Below are 21,028 nucleotides of genomic sequence, written 5' to 3' on the forward strand. Positions count from 1 at the left end.
CTGTGATCCAAAACTTCCTGTAAAGTCAATCCCAACATAATGTCAGCTTCACAAGAGTCTTAGATCACCGAATTTCATATATACAATATACAGTACTTCCCCAGATTCACCATAAAACCTTTTCCCTTCCACAGCGATAATCTCTTAACTTGTTCATATCATATTTCCTGAAACTGATGTACAGATTCCGAGACAATAGCTTTCAAACAAGATGACATCTGTACTTACTATGTGGTCCATACTTTAGGTTGTACAGTTTTCTAAATTTTTTAGTTATCCTATGTTTTGCCTTATGGTTTACATTATTAGTCTGTTGTCCCCTATATGTTTTTGGAGTAATATTACATGTTTTATATTCATCTTTGTGTACTCTCACAAAACTCCCCTCTTGCCCCCATATTTACCTTGTTTCCATCCATTCCACATCCATTTTCCCCTCCCCTTGGGGCCCACAACACCAGCCAATCTCCATTTCCTGAGAAGCCATGTCCAGAGATACTTGCAGCAGTATTCAGGGCCTGACTTTCTCAACTGCTCTAATGCCCTGGGAGCCATCCTTTCTCACTAGAGATACAGTTCTCTCTATTTGATGGCATTAGTCCTCCCCAGGATGTGGGTCCACCCCAACTCTCACTTCTTGGGTCTCTTCCCAATGGTACAACCCACCTTGGCAAAATGAGCCTTCAGCTATTCGCCCAGAGGCCGTCCTGCATCAGACCATACCCCCTGAGCATCCTAAACAGGTAACCCTCCTACTTATACTTTGATACAATTTTCTCAACATTTTGTTCTCAACGAACACCTGACGCTCTCCCATGTTCATATGTTGCCCCTCCCTCCCCCAATTTTTGGACAATATTACCCCTCTGCCCTTCCCCAGCCCCCCTCAAACCCACAAAGCCCCACCCGAAGGTAACCCCTTGCCCCCATTTTGTCCCTTCTTTGTGCTCATAATTACCGCCAGCTCATCACAGATTCCACCCCTAGAGACTTTAACTCACATCCTTCCTCCACCCCCCGATTTCCTATAAGCCTCTTTTCTGGTGTCTAGCTCTCTGAGGCAGTTTGCTTATTTCATATCATTGAGGTCATGTAGTATTTGTCCTTCAATGCCTGGGTTGCTTCACTCAACATAAGATTCTCAAGGTTCATCCATGTTATCACGTGTGATTGTAGTGTATTTGTTCTTACAGCCGAGTAGTATTCCATTGTGTGTATATACCACATTTTATTGATCCACTCGTCTGTTGATGGACATTTGGATTGATTCCAACTTTTGGTGATAGTAAACAATGCTGCTATGAACATTGGTGTACATATATCTGTTTGTGTCCTTGTTTTCAGTTCTTATGGGTATATACCCAACAGTGGTATTGCTGGGTCATATGGCAAATCTATGGTTAGTTTTTTGAGAAACCGCTAAACTGTCCTCCAGAATGGTTGGATCCTTCTGCTTTCCCACCAGCAGTGGACGAGTGTTCCCCTTTCTTCACATCCTCTCCAGCATTTGTATTCTTCTGTTTTTTTCATAGCTGCCAATCTTATGGGTGTAAGATGGTATCTCATTGTAGTTTTGATTTGCGTTTCCCTGATAGCTAGAGATTTGGAGCATTTTTTCATGTGCTTTTTAGCCATTTGTATTTCTTCTTTGGAGAAGTGTCTGTTTAAATCTTTTTCCCATTTTTTAAATGGGTTGTTTATCTTTTTGTTTTCAAGATTTATGAGTTCTTTATATATGCAAGTTATAAGCCTCTTATCAGATATATGGTTGCCAAATATTTTCTCCCATTGTGTGGGTTCCCTTTTTACTTTCTTGACAAACTCCTTTGAGGTGCAGAAGGCTTTAATTTTGAGGAAGTCCCATTTATCTATTTGTTCTTTTGCTGCTCATGCTTTTGGTGTGAAATTCATGAAGCCATTTCCTATTACAAGGTCCTGTAGATGTTTCCCTACACTGCTTTCCAAGATCTTTATGGTCTTGGCTCTTATATTTAGGTCTTTGATCCATCTTGAGTTGATCTTTGTATAAGGTATGGGATGGTAATCCTCTTTCATTCTTCTACATATGGCTGTTGGGGGCAGTAAAAATGAGCACACACCGAATTTAACAGAGCCAGCAGCACGGCCACTGGAGTGCAGCCAACTTTCCTATTTGAGTAAGCTATAATTAGTTCACCACAACATGGTGGGTCCCACATCATGGCAGAACTCAAATCTGCCCTGTTACTTCCTCATTCTTCTTCCCCCTCAGTTCTTCGTTCTCTGGCTTCCCACCACTGCCCAGGCTGATAAGATAGTGCACAGGCACAAGGCGCAAAACTAAGGTCTGCCTCCCACCCCGGCGACAGCAACAACCAATCCTTAGCCTCCACCACCTCACTCCCCGCTCCTCCCCCTCCTGAGGTTATATATACTTTGCCCCCTTTAGTAAAGTTGCAGTTTGATCAGAACCCTGTCTTGCTGTCATTCTTTGTGTCTCTTGTCCCACCATTCTTTCTCAGCAGGTTTTGGGTCTCCGTTGCCGTCCCGCAGACCGGGGCAGTTTGGCGCCCAGCGTGGGGCTCGATGATTCCCTGTAATCAAGAAAAGAACGTCGCTCCACCCAGGAAGGGAGTACTCCCAGCACATCAGCCGATGAAAGGTTCCCAGCGGCGGAAAGGGAACAGCTCTGCACCAACCCGTAAATCCTTCAATCATTGGCAGTGGCCAAGTGGGTAAGCAAAATACTCTATTTTGCTTCACTTCTTTGTAATCATGGGACAAGCAGAACCCTCACACTCGTTATTTCTTTGCCAAGTAAAAGAGGCACTCAAGACATGAGGAGTTAAGGTTAAAAAGAAAAGTTTAACTGAGTTTTTCAAGTTTATTATCAAAACCTGTCAATGGTTTCCCGAGGAGGGCACAATAGATGCAAAGTGTTGGAGTAGAGTAGGTGACTGTTTAACTGACTATTATAAGACTTGTGGACCCAAAAAGGTCCCCATCACCGCCTTTAGCTACTGGCAGCTAGTACAAGATGTATTAGGAATCACCCCCAACCTCCTGATATAAAGAATTTAGTTACAGAAGGGGAGACTGCTTTAAAATTAAGTTCTCAACCCCCTTTGGGTTGCAGTAAGAGGTCTGAACATCACTCGCAACCCCATCACTCACGCCCAGACTCACCCTTTAGCTTAATTTCCTTTGACAATAAACCCCCTGATATTAAAGATATTATTACAGAAGGAAAAACTGTCCTTAAATCACAATCACTTTCCTGCCCTGCCTCATGTTGCAGCGGCTGAGACAAGGAATATAGAAACCAGGGTGGGGAAAGTACAAAAGAGAATAACCCTGAGTGTTCCGATTCACTCATTCACTCGTTAGCCTCATCTCTTTTGAAAATTAGTCACTAATCCCTACTGCCTCCTCCCTCACTAATATTAAGCAGGGGCCAGAATAACCCTTTTCAAAGTTTGTAGGCAAATTGTGCACGGCTGCAGAAAAACTGTTTGGCAATACCAACACAGAAACAGACTTTGTTAAGCAAATTGCCTTTGTAAATGCAAATGCAGCTTATCAGGCCGCAGTTAGACCTTACAGAAAGTAGGAGAACTTGTCTGGTTACTTCAGGCTTTGTTCTGAAATTAGCCCTGCCTCAGGGGCTGGGGGGAGCACTGCGGCAGCAGGCGGCACTCGGCCCAAGCCTTTTGGGCCATGGCACCCTCCCTGTGCTCTGCGGGTGCGGGCATAGGCGCCTGCTGATTGAAGCCCGCCAGAATCCATGCCACCATGAAGAGCAAGGCTCTGCCCCTGCTTCCCATCAGGGAAGTGGGAAACAAAGCCAGCCACAAGCCCCAAAATCCAAACAAGCTTATGAGGCAATCAACTTTATCCCGGCAAACACTAGCCCACTTTCACAACTTTTCAAACTCTCTGCTGTCTACATGACAATGTAGCTCTAGGCTAGTGAAGGCTAATATAGTTATTCCATTGGAATCAAGGTCTAAAGGAAGTTTCCAGTTTTAAATCAATAGTTTTCTCCAGAACTTCAAGTCTCAGTTTAATCTTACAGTAATAATCCAAAAATGTGTGTTAATAGTCTGTTTAAACTGCAAAATGAAAACTTAACTACACTTATGCTGCTCAAGTTATTTTAACTGATTGCTGATAACTAATAAAAATGTTTCCAAGCACAAGCTTTCATATTACAGGCAACATGAAGTCCAGAAGAAATCTTCAAGGGTATAATCTATGACATGCTATATAACAGTGGATTTAAAAGCAGCTATACCAAGAAAGTAAAGAATTATGAGTCAATTGTAAATAAATTGTATGTTTCTGTTAATGTGTTGTAATTGTTTTGTGTTTGTCTGTCTGTCCATTCAATGTCAATGTATATTGTGATACCTCCGGATGGTAATATAAATTACTAGAAATTTTTAAAAGAGCTCTATTCAAATGGCCAAAAATTAAATAAGCACTTACATCAAAACTTAAGTTTATTATATTAATACATAAGTTTAAATGTTAATAAGATATCTACAATGATAAAAATTGTAAGTCTTGATTAACAAAATTACTATGCCTTTTCACAAAAAAATGGTTCTTGCCTAGATTGAAATGAATAACTTATCTTTCTTCACAGGATAATATGAAGGATACAAAACTTAAATGAACATTTGGTTAAAAGTTTGTGAAAATGCTAACTGAAATGTAATAAGTTTTGCAAAAAGGTGTATTTTGTCCTAAAGTAGGATGGCTAATTTTTCATAAACTCTTGAAACTTAATTTGCATGTGGCAAGTTGTAAAAGGTATTGTAATAACTTTAAGTAAGGAAATGTATTCTGTAAAGATAAAATCTGTCTTCAACAGTCTATATGGTTATAAATAATTATAAAAAGTTTAATAAAGCGTTGTTTACATTAAGGTATTAAATGGCTAATTCCAAAAGGTCATTCTTAAATATATATAAAACTGAATTGATGATGATAATAATAAAAGGTAATTTTATAACAGGAAAGATTGGCAGCAACCAGTCTCCCCTGCCAACTTGCTTCTAGGAAACTGTTTCTAATATTGCGTGCTACTAAGTATTTAAAGAAAAGTTCATTATTTTAACAAGCTTGTTTAGTGTTCACAGTACTGTTATAAGAAGTTTGCTTAATAACTTTGTATGTAGGCTATATGGAATTTGTTTTTATTATTGAAGAAACAGAAAATAATTTTGTCCTGAGATAAAATAATCAATTATTGGAAAGAGTAGAGTATAGGACGGAACCTGAGTGAATGCTGAAACTGCAGAAGATTGGTGAAAAAGGAATTTTTACAGTTAAAGTTAAATAAAATTTAATGGGTCTATCTATAAAATTTTACAGGCTTTGGTGTCGGGTAGTATGCTGATGCAAAGTTAAAAATTTTTGTTCTTTCTCAAGGCCTCTCACCATTGGTCTGTTTTGGTAAAAGTTCTTATCCTCAGTCAGTATACAAAGAAAGTCTGTCTTGTGTTTCTTGTGCTTATCGTTTCCTAGGTATTCCAAGAAGGAAAGCTTTATCTCTTAAAGGAACATAATGTTCAAAACTGCTTTCTCAAAACCTAATCCTGAACAGTAGCCTTTTATTCCAAACTAATTATAAGAGATTTGTTCTTTTACCTTGAAAGAAAAATTAAAGTAATAATTAAGTTCATTTGATATGTTATAAGTTAAATAAAAGGTGTTTTAAAGTGTTATAAAATTAACAAGTTTTTTCTTTCCTTTAACCCTCTGTTAATTAAAGTTGTCTGAGTGAAAGTTTTCTACAAATGCTTAAGAGTGTATAAAGTTATCAATATTTCAGCATAATAAAAAAGGGTACAATGTGGTTGATTATGGTTTTAATTATTATAAAAGAGTATATGTCACAAAAACAACCTCTTATCATAGATTAAAGTAACAACACTAGTGTGCAGCAATCCCAAATACTGCTAGTTTGTTGCAAAAAGTTAAAGTCCAGCTGTATGGCTATCACTTTGTTTTAAAACTTCCTAAGACTTTCTTTAGTGTCTTCTTAAACAAATCAAGCCAGCTGCATTCCTTTATCTGTAAAAAACCCAACAATAAACTTTTGCAGTGCTTTTCAAGGCTGTGTGCATAGCCCAACCATCCTGTACAGTATTTACTGATAGTAATAGTAATGGTAAAGCAGCATACGTTACTTTTCAAAAAGAACAGGTTTAGCCAACTCCTTATTCATCTGCTCAATGCACAGAGCTTTGAGCCATCATTAAAGTTTTACAAATGTTTTAAGAGCCCTTGAATATTGTCTCTGATTCTGAATATGTATGCCTTACTGTCAAGCATATTGAAACAGCTCATATCTTTGCTACTGATGGGTTATCTCAACTTTGCGCTGACTTGCAACATCTCATTAGGTTAAAACCTATTTACATTATTCATATATCTCTCATGCCTCTTTGCCTAGTCCTATGACATCAAATAATGCTCGAGCTGATTTATTGGTAAGGTGTTTACAAAGTGCTCATAATTGCCATGCTTTAACTCATATTAATGCTAAAGGCCTGTGAAATAAATATCAAAAGTTAACAAGACTACAGGCACAAGGAATTATCTGTACCTGTCCCACCTGTGGACCCTTAACTACAGTGTCTTTTCAGGCTGGAACTAATCCCAGAGTCCTGACTCCTAATCAATTATGGCAAATGGATGTTACTCACATACCATCCCTTAGTAAACTACAATCTGTTCATGTTTATATTGACACTTATTCTCATTTTATGTGGGCTACTGCTCAAAGTGGGGAACAGTTTCATCATGTTCACTCACACCTCTGGTCTGCTTTTGCTATAATGGAATGCCCTCTGAAAATTAAAACTAATAATAAACCTTCTTACATTAGTAAATCCTTTGAATCTTTCTGTTTAAAATATGGTATTGAACATGATACCAGCATTCCTTATAATCCTACAGGTCAAGCCATAATTGAATGCAGCCATCATACCCTAAAGACTATGCTTTTAAAACAAAAAGGGGGAGATGATGGTATTATAACACCAAAAGATCAATTAGCTAAAGCTTTATTTACTTTACATTTTCTTAATGTTTATAATTCATTAACACCTGTGGAATGTCACTCTGGAAAATGTCAAACATCTACAGTAGGCACAGGAGAAATGAAGATCAGCCAATATTCTTGAAAGATATTTTAAGCAATGAATGGAAAAAAAGGCAGGATTAAAGTAAGGGGGTGAGGCTATGCTCTTATCATTTCAGAAAATGGAGAACAAATTTAGTTATCTGTGAAAAGGATTAAACTCCAGAATGAAGAGATGGAGTCTTCTACAACTTCTAATGATGGTGATCATAAGTAATAAGGAAGCTGCCAGTAATTACACTTATTAGGCCTATGTACCTAACCCCCCATTACTTAGAGCATTAACCTGGAAAAGTCCATTCTTTCATATATATCTGAATAAAACCCATATATTCCCTATACCAATTGATAATCGATTGCCAATTAAACCCTATTAAGAAAAAGAATCGATAATCTCATATTACCATTTGATTATCAATGCTTATGCATTGGTAATCATCCTTCCTGTGTGTATGTTAAAAATCGGGCCATAGCTATCTTCAAAAATAATAATACTCAGTTTATTGTGACTTTATTTCCCTCTTATATGATTTAATCATGACTAAAAATCCTACTTATGATTGTCCGCAAAAAAAAAAAAAAAACAGTAGGGATAAAGAAGGATGGCAAAAATGCCATATAAGAAGAGAATCTGTCATTTTTAATAATTCCTTTGGAATAGTGTGGGAAAGTGCCCCTATGGGGAGTCCCATTGAATATAATGACAGATTTATTTGGCATGGTCTAAATAGTAAAGGACAACAAAAAATAATTTTTACTAAAAATAATAGTATTTGGAAACAGAAAGGGAAATGGATCCCTTCTCCATGATGTAATATCATCTATACACAAGCAGAAGTATCTGTGGAAAGTTTTTCTAGGAATAGCTCCTACTATAGAATGGATTGGGAATAATAGTAAGAATAGTCAATATCTGCATTTAAATCAAATTCATCTTCAGGCATGTGTAAGAAATCCTTATGTGTTTGTGGTTGGAAAATTAACTATAACCCAAAAATGTACTATTCTATAAAAATGAGGCCTTGCATCCTAGTAGCCATTACCCCACAACTACCATACTATGGAGAAGGCAAACTAAAATTTTTACTATCCCCATCTGTGTCAAAGAGAGCCGCCTTCCTCCCTATATTGGTAAAAAATTAGCCTCACAGGTTCAGTCGCTGCAGCTGCCACAGCACATGGTGCTCTTGGTCATGGCCTCATCAGCTTGCAATACTTTAAACAACAATGACAAATTAGCCTAGAATCCAGTGCGCAGTCTCTTAACTCTATGCAGCAGCAACTAACATCCCTCACCCAAGTAGCTTTACAAAACCACAAGGCCCTTAACTTAGAGCTGAAAAAGGTGGAACCTGCCTTTTCCCCAGGAAGAATGTTGCTACTATATAAATAAATCTGGTATTGTTGTGCAAAATGTTAAAATACGACAATTGCGGGAAGGGATACTGCCCTCCCAGTCATCCTCCTCCCCGATGTTAGTGTTATTTTTGGAACCGAACCTGTACCTATCCCCAGCATGGACTACATTGCCAGCCACTCTAGAAGAGCTGTGCGACTTATCCCACTTTTTGTTACCTTAGGCATTTCTGGAGCCCTAGCCACTGGTACTGTGGGGTTAGGACTCGCTCTTACCCAATATACAAAATTATCTAAGCAATTAATTAATGATGTCCAGGCTTTGTCGAGCACTATACAAGATATTCAAGATCAAATAGACTCTCTAGCTGAAGTAGTATTACAGAACAGAAGAGGGTTAAATCTGCTTACAGCAGAACGTGGAGGAATATGTCTAGCTCTGCAGGAACAGTGCTGCTTTTATGCCAACAAGTCTGGCATTGTTTGAAATAAAGTTAAAAGGCTTCAATTGCAACATTCTTAATACCCCATAATAATACAAAATGGCTGTTTTCCTCCACCGGCCTCACCCCACGTCTTAGCATCCAAGCCCTCAACACCACCCGTGAAACCTGCATGCTTGCTATTATACTCCCCCGCATTTATTTTTATGATAACCATTTCTTTAACTCCTGGCAGCACCACCCCCTACCAGCCTATGTACAAAAAATAGAAATCATCACTGCCATTACAATCGCTTCACTTCTAGGTCTCGCTGGAGCCGGCACCGGAGTAGCAGCCCTAACTACACAACAAACTTCTTTCTCCTCTATCAGGCGAGCCATTGATGAAGATATAGCCCACATCGAAACCTCCATTTCCCATCTAGAAAAATCCCTAAATTCATTATCTGAGGTTGTCCTCCAAAATCGCAGAGGTTTAGACCTCCTCTTCCTTAAAGAGGGAGGGCTCTGCGCAGCCTTAGGGGAAGAGTGTTGTTTTTATGTTAATCATTCCGGCCTCATTAGAGATAACATGGCCCTAGTGAGGGAGGGGCTAGCAAAACATAAAAGAGAAAGAGAAACCCAAGGAAATTTCTCCTGGGGGTTTAATGGAATCCTCCCTTATGTTCTTCCCATATTGGGCCCACTAATAACTATACTCCTCATATTGTCTTTTGGACCTTGGGCCGTAAAAAGAATTATTCAGTTAGTTAAGGACCAAATTGACTCTGCTCTTGGTAAGCCTATCCAGGTACATTACCATCAGCTCCACCTCACTGATCAAGGTGTGTCCATGGCAGACTGTCTCCCTTCCTGGAATCCTCCCTGCCAATAATCTGCTGAGTGCCAGGCACAGCACTGCAGGAGACAGTTAGAGGTAAGCACAACCTAATTGATCTCTGAGAAGTATGCCTCATTGTTACAGGGGTACGCTCTGTTTGCTAAGGCCACTAGGCAGGGTGCTTCAACCACATTCGGCCTGCATAGACAGGCAGGACGCATCGATAGCATTCTGACTGCTTAGGGAGCTGGGCTAGCTAGCCAATGATGGGCAACTGAACTGACCTAACAGTCAACCTAAGACAGGGACATGGCCTTTTGCTGCCATGCCTCCCCATGACGGGTAAGACTGGTCACGTGTGTGAGTGAGCTGAAACGGCCCACCGGGTGCGGTTCCAACCTAAACCAGGCACAGCCCCCCCTCATTCCATCTGCCTTTACTGCATACTCAATAACACCCCTTCCCAAAAAATCAGAGCCATCTACATCAGGGAAGTGAGGCCTCTACTTCCCTCAGCTAGCCGTATGAGAAATACGGTGCTAATAAAAGAAAAAGGGAGATGTTGGGGGCAGTAAAAATGAGCACACACAGAATTTAGCAGAGCCAGCAGCACGGCCACTGGAGTGCAGCCAACTTTCCTATTTGAGTAAGCTATAATTAGTTCACCACAACATGGTGGGTCCCACATCATGGCAGAACTCAAATCTGCCCTGTTACTTCCTCATTCTTCTTCCCCCTCAGTTCTTCATTCTCTGGCTTCCCGCCACTGCCCAGGCTGATAAGATAGTGCGCAGGCACAAGGCGCAAAACTAAGGTCTGCCTCCCACCCCGGCGACAGCAACAACCAATCCTTAGCCTCCACCACCTCACTCCCCGCTCCTCCCCCTCCTGAGGTTATATATACTTTGCCCCCTTTAATAAAGTTGCAGTTTGATCAGAACCCTGTCTTGCTGTCATTCTTTGTGTCTCTTGTCCCACCATTCTTTCTCGGCAGGTTTCCAGTCTCCGTTGCCATCCCGCGGGCCGGGGCATATGGCTATCCAGTTCTCCAGGCACCATTTGTTGAATAGGCCATTCTCTCCCAGTTGAGAGGGTTTGGTGGCTTTATCGAATATTATAGGGCTATATACATGAGGTTCTATATCTGAACTTTCAATTCGATTCCATTGGTCTGTGTGTCTCTCCTTATGCCAATACCATGCTGTTTTCACTACTGTAGCTTTGTAGTATGTTTTGAAGTCAGGAAGTGTGATTCCTCCTATTTCGTTTTTCTTTTTCAATATGTCTTTGGCTATTCGGGGCCTCTTTCCTTTCCAAATAAATTTCATAGTTAGTTTTTCTAGTTCCTTAAAGAAGGCTGTGTTGATTTTTATTGGGATTGCATTGAATGTGTAGATCAGTTTTGGTAGGATAGACATCTTAATAATATTCAGTCTTCCTATCCAAGAACAAGGAATATTCTTCCATTTATTTAGGTCTTCTTTGATTTCCTTGAACAGTCTTGTATAGTTCTCAGTGTATAAGTTTTTTACCTCTTTAGTTAAATTTATTCCTAAGTATTTGATTTTTATTTACTATTGTGAATGGTATTTGTTTCTTGATTTCCTCCTGATCTTGCTCATTATTGGTGTACAGAAATGCTACTGATTTTTGCGCATTGATCTTATAACCTGCGACTTTGCTGAACTCATTTATGAGTTCTAGAAGCTTTGTTGTAGATCTCTCAGGGTTTTCTATGTATAGGATCATGTCATCTGCAAATAATGAAATTTTGACTTCTTCCCTTCCAATTTGAATGCCTTTTATATCTGGTTCTTGCCTCAGTGCTTGTGCAAGTACTTCCAAGACAATGTTAAATAGGAGCAGAGACAATGGGCATCCTTGTCTTGTTCCTGAGTTTAGAGGAAGGGATTTCAGGATTTTGCCATTGTAAACAATGTTGGCTGTAGGTTTTTCATATATACTCTTTATCATGTTCAAAAAGTTTCCTTGTATTCCGATCTTTTGGAGTGTTTTTATCAAGAAGGTGTGCTGTATTTTGTCAAATGCCTTTTCTGCATCTATAGATATAATCATGTGATTTTTTTCCCTTCAATCTGTCTATATGGTGTATCACATTGATTGATTTTCTTATGTTGAACCATCCTTGCATACCTGGAATAAATCCCACTTGGTCATGGTGTATAATTCATTTAATGTGTTGTTGAATACGATTAGCAAGTATTTTGTTAAGTGTTTTTGCGTCTAGGTTCATTAGAGAAATTGGTCTGTAATTTTCCTTTCTTGTGGTGTCTTTGTTTGGCTTTGGTACTAGGATAATGTTGGCCTCATTGAAGGAGTTCAGCAATGTTCCTTCTGTTTCAATTTTTTGGAATAGTTTCAACAGGATTGGTGTTAGTTCTTTCCGGAATGTTTTGTAGAATTCACCTGTGAAGCCGTCTGGCCCTGGGCTCTTCTTAGTTGGGAGATTTTTAATGACTGATTCTATCTCTTTGCTTATGATTGGTTTGTTAAGATCCTCAATTTCTTCTTTCATCAATATGGGCTGCTTATGTGTTTCTAGGAATTTGTCCATTTCCTCTAAATTGTCATTTTTGTTGGAATATAGTTTTTCAAAGTATCCTTTTATGATAGTCTTTATTTCTGTGGGATCAGTGGTAATATCACCTTTCTCATTTCTTATTTTGTGTATTTGCATCTTTTCTCTTTTTTTCTTTGTTAGTCTTGCTAAAGGTTTGTCAATTTTGTTGATCTCAAAAAACCAGCTCTTGTTCTTGTTTATTTTTTGAAGTGCTTTCTTATTTTCTATTTCATTTAGTTCTGCTCTTATCTTTGTTATTTCCTTCCTTCTTCTTCCTGTTGGGTTACTTTGTTGTTGTTTTTCTAATTCTGCCAAAAGTGCAGTTAGTTCTTCAATTTTTGCTCTTTCTTCTTTTTTGATATGTGAATTTATGGCTATAAATTTCCCTCTCAGTACTGCTTTTGCTGCATCCCATAAATTTTGGTATGTTGTGTTATCATTTTCATTTGATTCAAGGTAGTCATTGATTTCTTTTGAGATTTCCTCTTTGACCCACTGTTTTTCTAGGAGTATGCTTTTTAATTTCCAAATCGTGGTGTGAAGTCTGGGCCTCCGTCCCTTGCAAATTTCCAGCTTCACTCCACTGTGATCAGAGATATTGTTTTGTATGATTTCGATCTTTCTGAATTCATTAAGCCTTTCTTTGTGGCCTAGTATATGATCTATCTTGGAGAATGTTCCATTTGTGCTTGAGAAAAATGTATATCCTGCTGTGTTTGGGTGTAATGATCTATATATGTCTATTAGATCCAGCTCTTCTAGTATACTCTTCAAATGTTTTGTTTCTTTAGTGATTCTCTTTTGAGATGTTCTGTTCAGATTTGATAGTGGTATATTAAAATCCCCCACTATAATTGTAGATGCATCTATTTTTTCACTTAGTTTTTCCAGCGTTTGTCTCACATATTTAGAGGCACCCTTGTTAGGAGCATAAATATTTATGATCATTCGATCTTCTTGACAGATTGTCCCTTTCACTAAAATGTAGTATCCTTCTTTGTCTCTCACAATTGTTTTGCATTTAAAGTCTATTTTGTCTGATATTAATATAGCTACTCCTGCCTTTTTTTGGTTGTTGTTTGCTTGTATGATTGTTTTCCAGCCATTCACTTTCAACCTCCATGAGTCTCTGGGTCTAAGATGTGTCTTTTGTAGACAGCATATAGATGGGCCATATTTTCTTATCTAGTGTCCCAGTCTGAATCTTTTGACAGGCGAGTTTAGTCCATTGCCATTCAGTGTTATTACATTCAGAGAATTATTTGTGGTAGCCATATTTTGGTTGGATTTGTGTTTGTTATATTTTGTTTGTAGTATTTTATTTTCCCCTTCTATTTTTGTCTTTTTTGTTGCTCTTACACTCTCCTCCATCTCTGACTGTCCTGTTTTTTCCTTTCTTCCTGCAGAACTCCCTTAAGAATTTCTTGAAGGGGAGGGTCTTGTTGGTATACTCTTTCAGTTTCTGTTTATCTGTGAATATTTTGAACTCTCCATCATTTTTGAATGCTAGTTTAGCTGGATAAAGTATTCTTGGTTGGAAATTTTTTTCCTTTAGTACCTTGACTATATCATACCACTGCCTTCTTGCCTCCATGGTTTCAGATGAGAAATCAGCACTTAATCTTATGGAGCTTCCCTTGTATGTGATGGTTTTCTTTTCTCTTGCTGCTTTTAGAATTTTCTCTTTGTCTTGATCATTGGATAATTTCACAAATATATGTCTTGGGGTGGGCCTGTTGGGGTTTATGACCAGTGGAGTGCGCTGTGCTTCTTGGATATGTACATCTGTCTCTTTCAGTAGATTTGGGAAGTTTTCAGTCATTATTTCCTGCAACACTCCTTCTGACCCCTTTCCCTTCTCTTCTCCTTCTGGAATGCCTATAATACGTATGTTTGAGTGTTTTGCATTATCATTCAGCTCCCTAAGTCCTATCTGGATTTTTTCTACCTTTTTATTGACCACTTCTACTATCTGTTTGATTTCTGATGTACTGTCTTCCACATCACTAATTCTCTGCTCTGCCTCTTCTAGTCTGCTTTTTGCTGCAAGTGTATTTTTGATTTCTTGAATTGTGGTGTTCATTTCCATCATATCTGTTATTTTTTTGCCCATGTCTGCAATTTCCCCTCCAAGTGTTGTCTTCATGTTGTTAACCTCTTTCATTACTTCATGAAATTTGTCGGTGATAAATGTTCTGAGATCTTTCATTGCTTGTGCGAAGATCTGCTCCCCTTCCTGATTTTTAGTTTGTTGATTGGATTCAGCCATGTTTTCCTGATTACTGGTTTGGTTTGTATATTTTTTTTGCTGTCTTGTCATCATTTCTTCTGGACAGGTTTAATCAGTTCCTTAGTTTCTTTGTCTAGTCTTGGAGATTAATTAGCTGTTGTTTTTGCATAAGTGTTATATCTTCTCTTTGTCCCTTTGTTCTTCTTATTCCGATTTCTTATTGCTGGTTAAGTTCACTTTAAAGGAATGTATTAGTGCTGGGGAAAGGCAATTGTGTAAGGAAGGAAAAAGTGTAAAGTAGTATTGGTGATATATGTTAACAAAGCAACAATATGAGTTCTGGGAGGATGGAGGTTAGATCGTGTAAATTGTGTAGAGTTATAGTAGTAGGAAAGTACCTATAATGAGGTAGACGACTGAATATGGGAGGAATATGGTACGTACTAAGAAGCTATTGTTTTCGTAAGAGAGGGAAAGAGAAAAGAGAGGTAATAGTTTCAAGGGCGGATACCAGATGGAAAACTAAACAAAGGTATTAGAATTTAAGAGTTAGACACTTTGTGGGTCAAAGAAAGGGAGGTGGAATATAGGAGAGATAGCAGATGGTGGAGGGTATCAAGTTGTAGGGGAAAGGGGATAGTGTAGATAGCCTAAATCTATTCACAGAGAAATGAGGCAGTGGAGGATGAGGAAACTCATCAAATGTGAGGTGTTTCCTGCAGGACCTATTGTATTGTTAAGATATAATAGAATAAGAAGAAGATCAGGGAGAAGAAAGAGAGGATTAAAACACACACACACACACACACACAAAGAACAGAAACCCCGCCGACGGGCTCGGCCTGGCTCCCCCGGCCGCCGCCGCTCGGCGCTCTGCCCGGCTCAGCCCAGCCCTCCCTGCCACTGCCGCTCGACGCTCAGCCCGGCTCGGCCCCGCCACCCCGGCCACCACCGCTCAGTGCTCGGCCCGGCTCGGTCCCGCCCCCCCGGCCACCGCTGCTCGGTGTTCTGCCCGGCTCGGCCCGGCTCCCCCGGCCACCGCCGCTTGGCGCTCGGCCCAGCTCAGCCCCCCCGGCTGCTGCCACTTGGTACTCGGCCTGGCTCCCCCTGCAGCCACGGCACCAGATGCCTCAGCTCTGCCTACCCAAGGAGTGAATCCTCCACACAGAGCTGGAATGTCCATATATATTTCACAGACGGATCCTCTCTGTTACCTTCCCTCCAAATCGATGTCCAGACACCTCCGGACCAGCAAAAATCCCGAAACAGCCCAGTCCCAAAGAGTCTCCAACACTGCCCAGCCAATTCCCCACAGGAGCTAGTAACTGGGAAGTTCACTCAGCCGCCATCTTGCTCTTCCCTCCTCTCCCCATTAACATTTAAACTTAAGTATTAATACAAGCACTTATTTAATATTTGGCCATTTGAATAGAACTCTTAGAAATTTTTATTTATTAATTTATATCACCATCCAGAGGTATCAAAATATAAACTGACATTGAACAAACAAACACAAAACAATTACAACACATTAATAGGAATGTACAGTTTACAATTAACTCATAATTCTTACTTTCTTACTTTTTTGATATAGCTGTTTTTAAGTTCTCCATCATAGCACATCTTAGATTTTACTGTTTTTAAGATTTTCTCTGGAATCCATGTTCCCTGTAACATGCAAGCTTGTGCTTGGAAACATTTTTATTAGTTATCAGCAATCAGTTAAGATAACTTGAGTGGAAAATGAACTTTGGCCCAGTGGTTAGGGCATCTGTCTACCACATGGGAGGTCCGCAGTTCAAGCCCCAGGCCTCCTTGACCCATGTGGAGATGGCCCATGTGCAGTGCTGATGCATGCAAGGAGTGAGGTGCCACACAGGGGTGTCCCCCGCATAGGGGAGCCCCACACGCAAGGAGTGCGCCCCGTAAGGAGAGCCACCCAGCGTGAAGGAGGGAGCAGCCTGCCGAAGAATGGCACCACCCACACTTCCTGTGCTGCTGACGACAACAGAAGCAGACAAAGAAACAAGACGCAGCAAAAAGACACAGAAAACAGACAACCTGGGGAGGGGAATTAAATAAATAAATAAATAAATAAATAAATATTTTTTAAAAAAGATAACTTGAGCGGCATAAATGTAGTTAAGCTCTTATTTAGCAGTTTAGAACACACATTTCTTGGATTACTACTCTGTAAGACTATACTGAGACTTGAAGTTCAGGAGTAAACTATTGATTTAAAACCAAAAATTCCTTTTAACACCTTGATAAAAATTTTGTACTAGTTTTATTATTTTGGTTAAATAGGCCCAATCAGAATTAGCATGGAAATAAAACAGAACACTAATGTTGCTATGTTTATCTCCTTTTCCAAGAGTTTAATTCTATTAACACCCACTATCCCACAACTACATTATTATGTAGACAGCAGGGGTTTACAGAATTGCTGCCAGAATAATTTCCTTATCTTAGTTAACACTTTAACAGAGAGTTTTCTTACAAGCCTGATTTCACTAATAAGGACTATATTTAGTATTTTTACCTGTTTTGAAATTTCCCATAGTTTAAAAGGTATTGGTTCATGATGGAACTCAGCACCTCCTTGAGGATTATTAGCATCTGATGGAGTTGGTCATGATATAACCAGAAAAGCTGATAAGAATTGCATGGCCTCTGGATCCCCTTCTCAAGATCCTTGCAATAAACAGCATATGAAGGTTGTTTGAGGAGTGAGGTTGGAAACAACTATCTTTTTTTTTTAATCATACAGCAATTGTTTATTTTTTGTCTTTATTTTTTTTAAATATTACATTAAAAAAATATGAGGTCCCCATATACCCCCCACCCCCTCAGCCCACTCCATCCCCCCATAGCAACAATCTCCTCCATCATCATGAAACATTCATTGCATTTGGTGAATACATCTCTGAGCACTGCTGCACCTCATGGTCAAAGGTCCACATCATAGCCCACACTCAACCACTTCCCATTCAGTAGGCCATGGGAGGACATACAATGTCTGGTAACTGTCCCTACAGCATCACCCAGGACAACTCCAAGTCCTGAAAATGCCTACACATTTCATCTCTTCCTCCCATTCCCCACACCCAGCAGCCACCATGGCCACTTTCTCCACACCAATGCCACATTTTCTTAGGTTATTAATCACAATAGTTCATGAATAGAATATCAGTAAGTCCACTCTAATCCATATTCTATTCCTGCATCCTGTAGACCTTGGAATGGTTGTGCCCACTCCACATCTGTATCCAGAGTGGGCTTAGATTCCACATGGATGCTGGATGCAATCCTCCTGCTTTCAGATGTAGGCACTCTTGGCTCCATGGGGTGGTGGTTGACCTTCTTCAACTCCATGTTAGCTGAGTGGGGTAAGTCCAATAAACCAGAGTGTAGGAGTTGAAGTCTGTTGAGGCTCAGGGCCTGGATATCATACGGTCAGTCCAGAGATTCAGATCCCCTTGGTATATATTAAACCCCAGCATCAACTACAGTTCTGGTAAAAGTAACAGGAGAGGCTTGTGAAAAAAGATCACATCTGAGTCCAGCTCCATCACACAGAAACACAAACTCCAAAGAAGGGCCAACTGACATGGCACTGAACTCCATCTGCCATGACCATAGAACCTGTGGGTCTCTGTAGCCCTCAGAAGAACCAATACCTGGGGTTGTATCTACTTTGTCTCTGGGATACTTTGTCTCTCGGACTCTGCTGAGGTGTGCATAAAGGCAAACCCTCTGATAACCTCCCAGCTCTTTTTTGGAGACTCATAGCCATATAAACTCATTTGTCCTTTCCATTTCCCCCTTGATTCAGGTCAAAAAGCATTTTTAACTCCTGGTATTATATGTAGACTGAGATATTCTGCTGGTCCGAGTTGATCCTTTTATTCAAGGTCATTTTCTAGTTATATCATCAGCTGGTACTTGGTAGTAATCCCTTGGCACCAGGGAGGCTCATTCCCGGGAGTCATGTCCCATGCTGGGGGTAAGGCAACGCATTTACATGGTGATTTTGGCTTCAAGACTGGCCACATTTGAGCAACACGGAGGCTCTCAGGAGATAACTCTCAGGCACCCTGCAGCTCTAGGCCTTGTTCTTATTTCAGGTGCACAGGCTCACAAGCATAATCATTAGTATCAAGGGCTCATTGTTGGACCTCCATTCTTTTTTGGTTTTTGCCGTTACACTTGGGGGATTGTTGCTGTTCCTTTAGGGATTGTGATAGAGCTCCCCTGGCTAGGAGCTCAGCACTCCCTCAGTTGTTGTTTTTAATCATATCCACTATGAAAATATCCAAACATATTTCTGTACCCTGGTTATATGCCCTGTAGAACTCCCTGCCAACCATATGTCCCCTGTCAATAATGTCCCACACCAGTATTTCTCTGCTGCCATTGTTGAACTTCTCTGTGATCCAAAACTTCCTGAAAAGTGAAGTCCAATATATTGCCAGGTTGCCTTAATAGTAAAATGGAATATAGCAATGAGTTTAAAGGATAGATATAGAATACATATTAATTTGGAAAAATGATGGTAAAGATAAATTGGGGTATCAGAAAGTTTAAAAATGCAAAAGTTTTGTTTTTGATGTTTTGCCTTCCATCACTGCAATAAGTGTTGCCCTGTATGCAAATTGTCAAGGCAACTACTTCCATCATTTCCTCAGTGTCCTATCTTTTTCTTTTCTTTTTTTCTAATTATTAAGCTTATCTTCACAAGAGTTTTAGATCACAGTAATTCATATATACAATATACAGTACTCTCACATAGCCAACATAAAACCTTTTCCCTTCCACAGCAATAATCTTTTTACAGATTCATACTATATTTACTGAAACTGATGTACAGATATTGAGACAATAGCTTTCAAACAAGGTAACATCTGTGTTTTCACAGTGGTTTATATTTTAGATGATTCAATTTTCTAAATTTTTAGTTATCTTATGTTTTACATTATGGTTTACATTTTAGCCTATCAGCCCCTATATATTTTTGGTGTAATTTTACATGTCTTATATCCATCCTTGCATAGTCTTGTGAAACAATTCTATTGCCCACACAGTTACATTGGTTCCATCTATTCAATACCTCTTCCCCCTCCCCTTAGGGCCCACACTGACAGTCAGTCTTCATTGCTTGAAGGGCCACGTTCAGAGATACTTGCAATAGTGTTGAGGGCTTGACATGCTAAACTGCCCAATGCCCTGGGAACCACCATTTCTCTTGAGAGATACAGTTCCCTCTATTTGATGGCCTCAGTCCTCCCCAGGATGTGGGTATACCTTCACTCTCACTATATGGGTCTCTAGCCAGTGATATAACCCACTATGGCAAAATGAGCATTCACATATTCTCTAGGAGCCAGTCCTGCATCAGATTATCCCCTTTAAGCATCTTGAACAGGTAACTTTCCTTATTATATTTTTGAAAAGGTTTTCTCAGCATTATACTCTCAACCAAATACCTGACAATCTCCTATGTTCGTATGTTTACCCACCCTTCCCCCAATTTCTTGGGCAATACTACCCATCCTCCCATCCCTAACCGCCCACAAGACAACAAAGCCCCACCCAAAGGTAACCCTATGCCCCCATTTTATTCCTCCTTGTACAAATACTTACCTCCAGGTTATCATAGATTTCACCCATGTAGGTGTCAGCTCGCAACCTTCCTCTACCCCCCAAATTCCTGTAAGCCTATCACCCAGGCTCTAGCTCTCTGAGGCAGCTTGGTTTACTTATTTCATAACATTGAGGTCATGTAGTATTTGTCCTTCAATGCGTGGGCTGCTTCACTCAAAATAAGGTTCTCAAGATTCATCAATGTTATCACGTGTGTTTGCAGTGTATTTGTTTTTAAAGCCGAGTCGTATTCCATTGTATGTGTATACCACATTTTATTTATCCATTCATCTGTTGATGGGCATTTGGGTTGATTCCAACTTTTGGCAATAGTGAAGAATGCTGCTATGAAAATTGGTGTGCATGTATCAGTTTGTGTCCTTGTTTCCAATTCTATTGGGTATATCCCCAGCAGTGGAATTGCTAGGTCTTATGGCAAATCTATGGCTAGTTTTTTAAGAAACTGCCAAACTGTCCTCCAGAATGGTTGGATCCTTCTGCATTACCACCAACAGTGGATGAGTGTTCCCATTCCTCCACATCCTCTCCAGCATTTGTAGTCTTCTGTTTTTTTCATAGCTGCCAATCTTATGGGTGTAAGATGGTATCTCATTGTAGTTTTGATTTGCATTTCCCTGATAGCTAGAGATTTGGAGCATTTTTTCATGTGCTTTTTAGCCATTTGTATTTCTTCTTTGGAGAAGTGTCTGTTTAAATCTTTTCCCCATTTTTAAAATGGGTTGTTTATCTTTTTATTTTCAAGATATAGGAGTTCTTTATATATGCAGGTTATAAGTCTCCTATCAGATATATGGTTACCAAA

Source organism: Dasypus novemcinctus, chromosome 2 (genome assembly GCF_030445035.2).
Source record: "Dasypus novemcinctus isolate mDasNov1 chromosome 2, mDasNov1.1.hap2, whole genome shotgun sequence".
Taxonomy (NCBI): domain Eukaryota; kingdom Metazoa; phylum Chordata; class Mammalia; order Cingulata; family Dasypodidae; genus Dasypus; species Dasypus novemcinctus.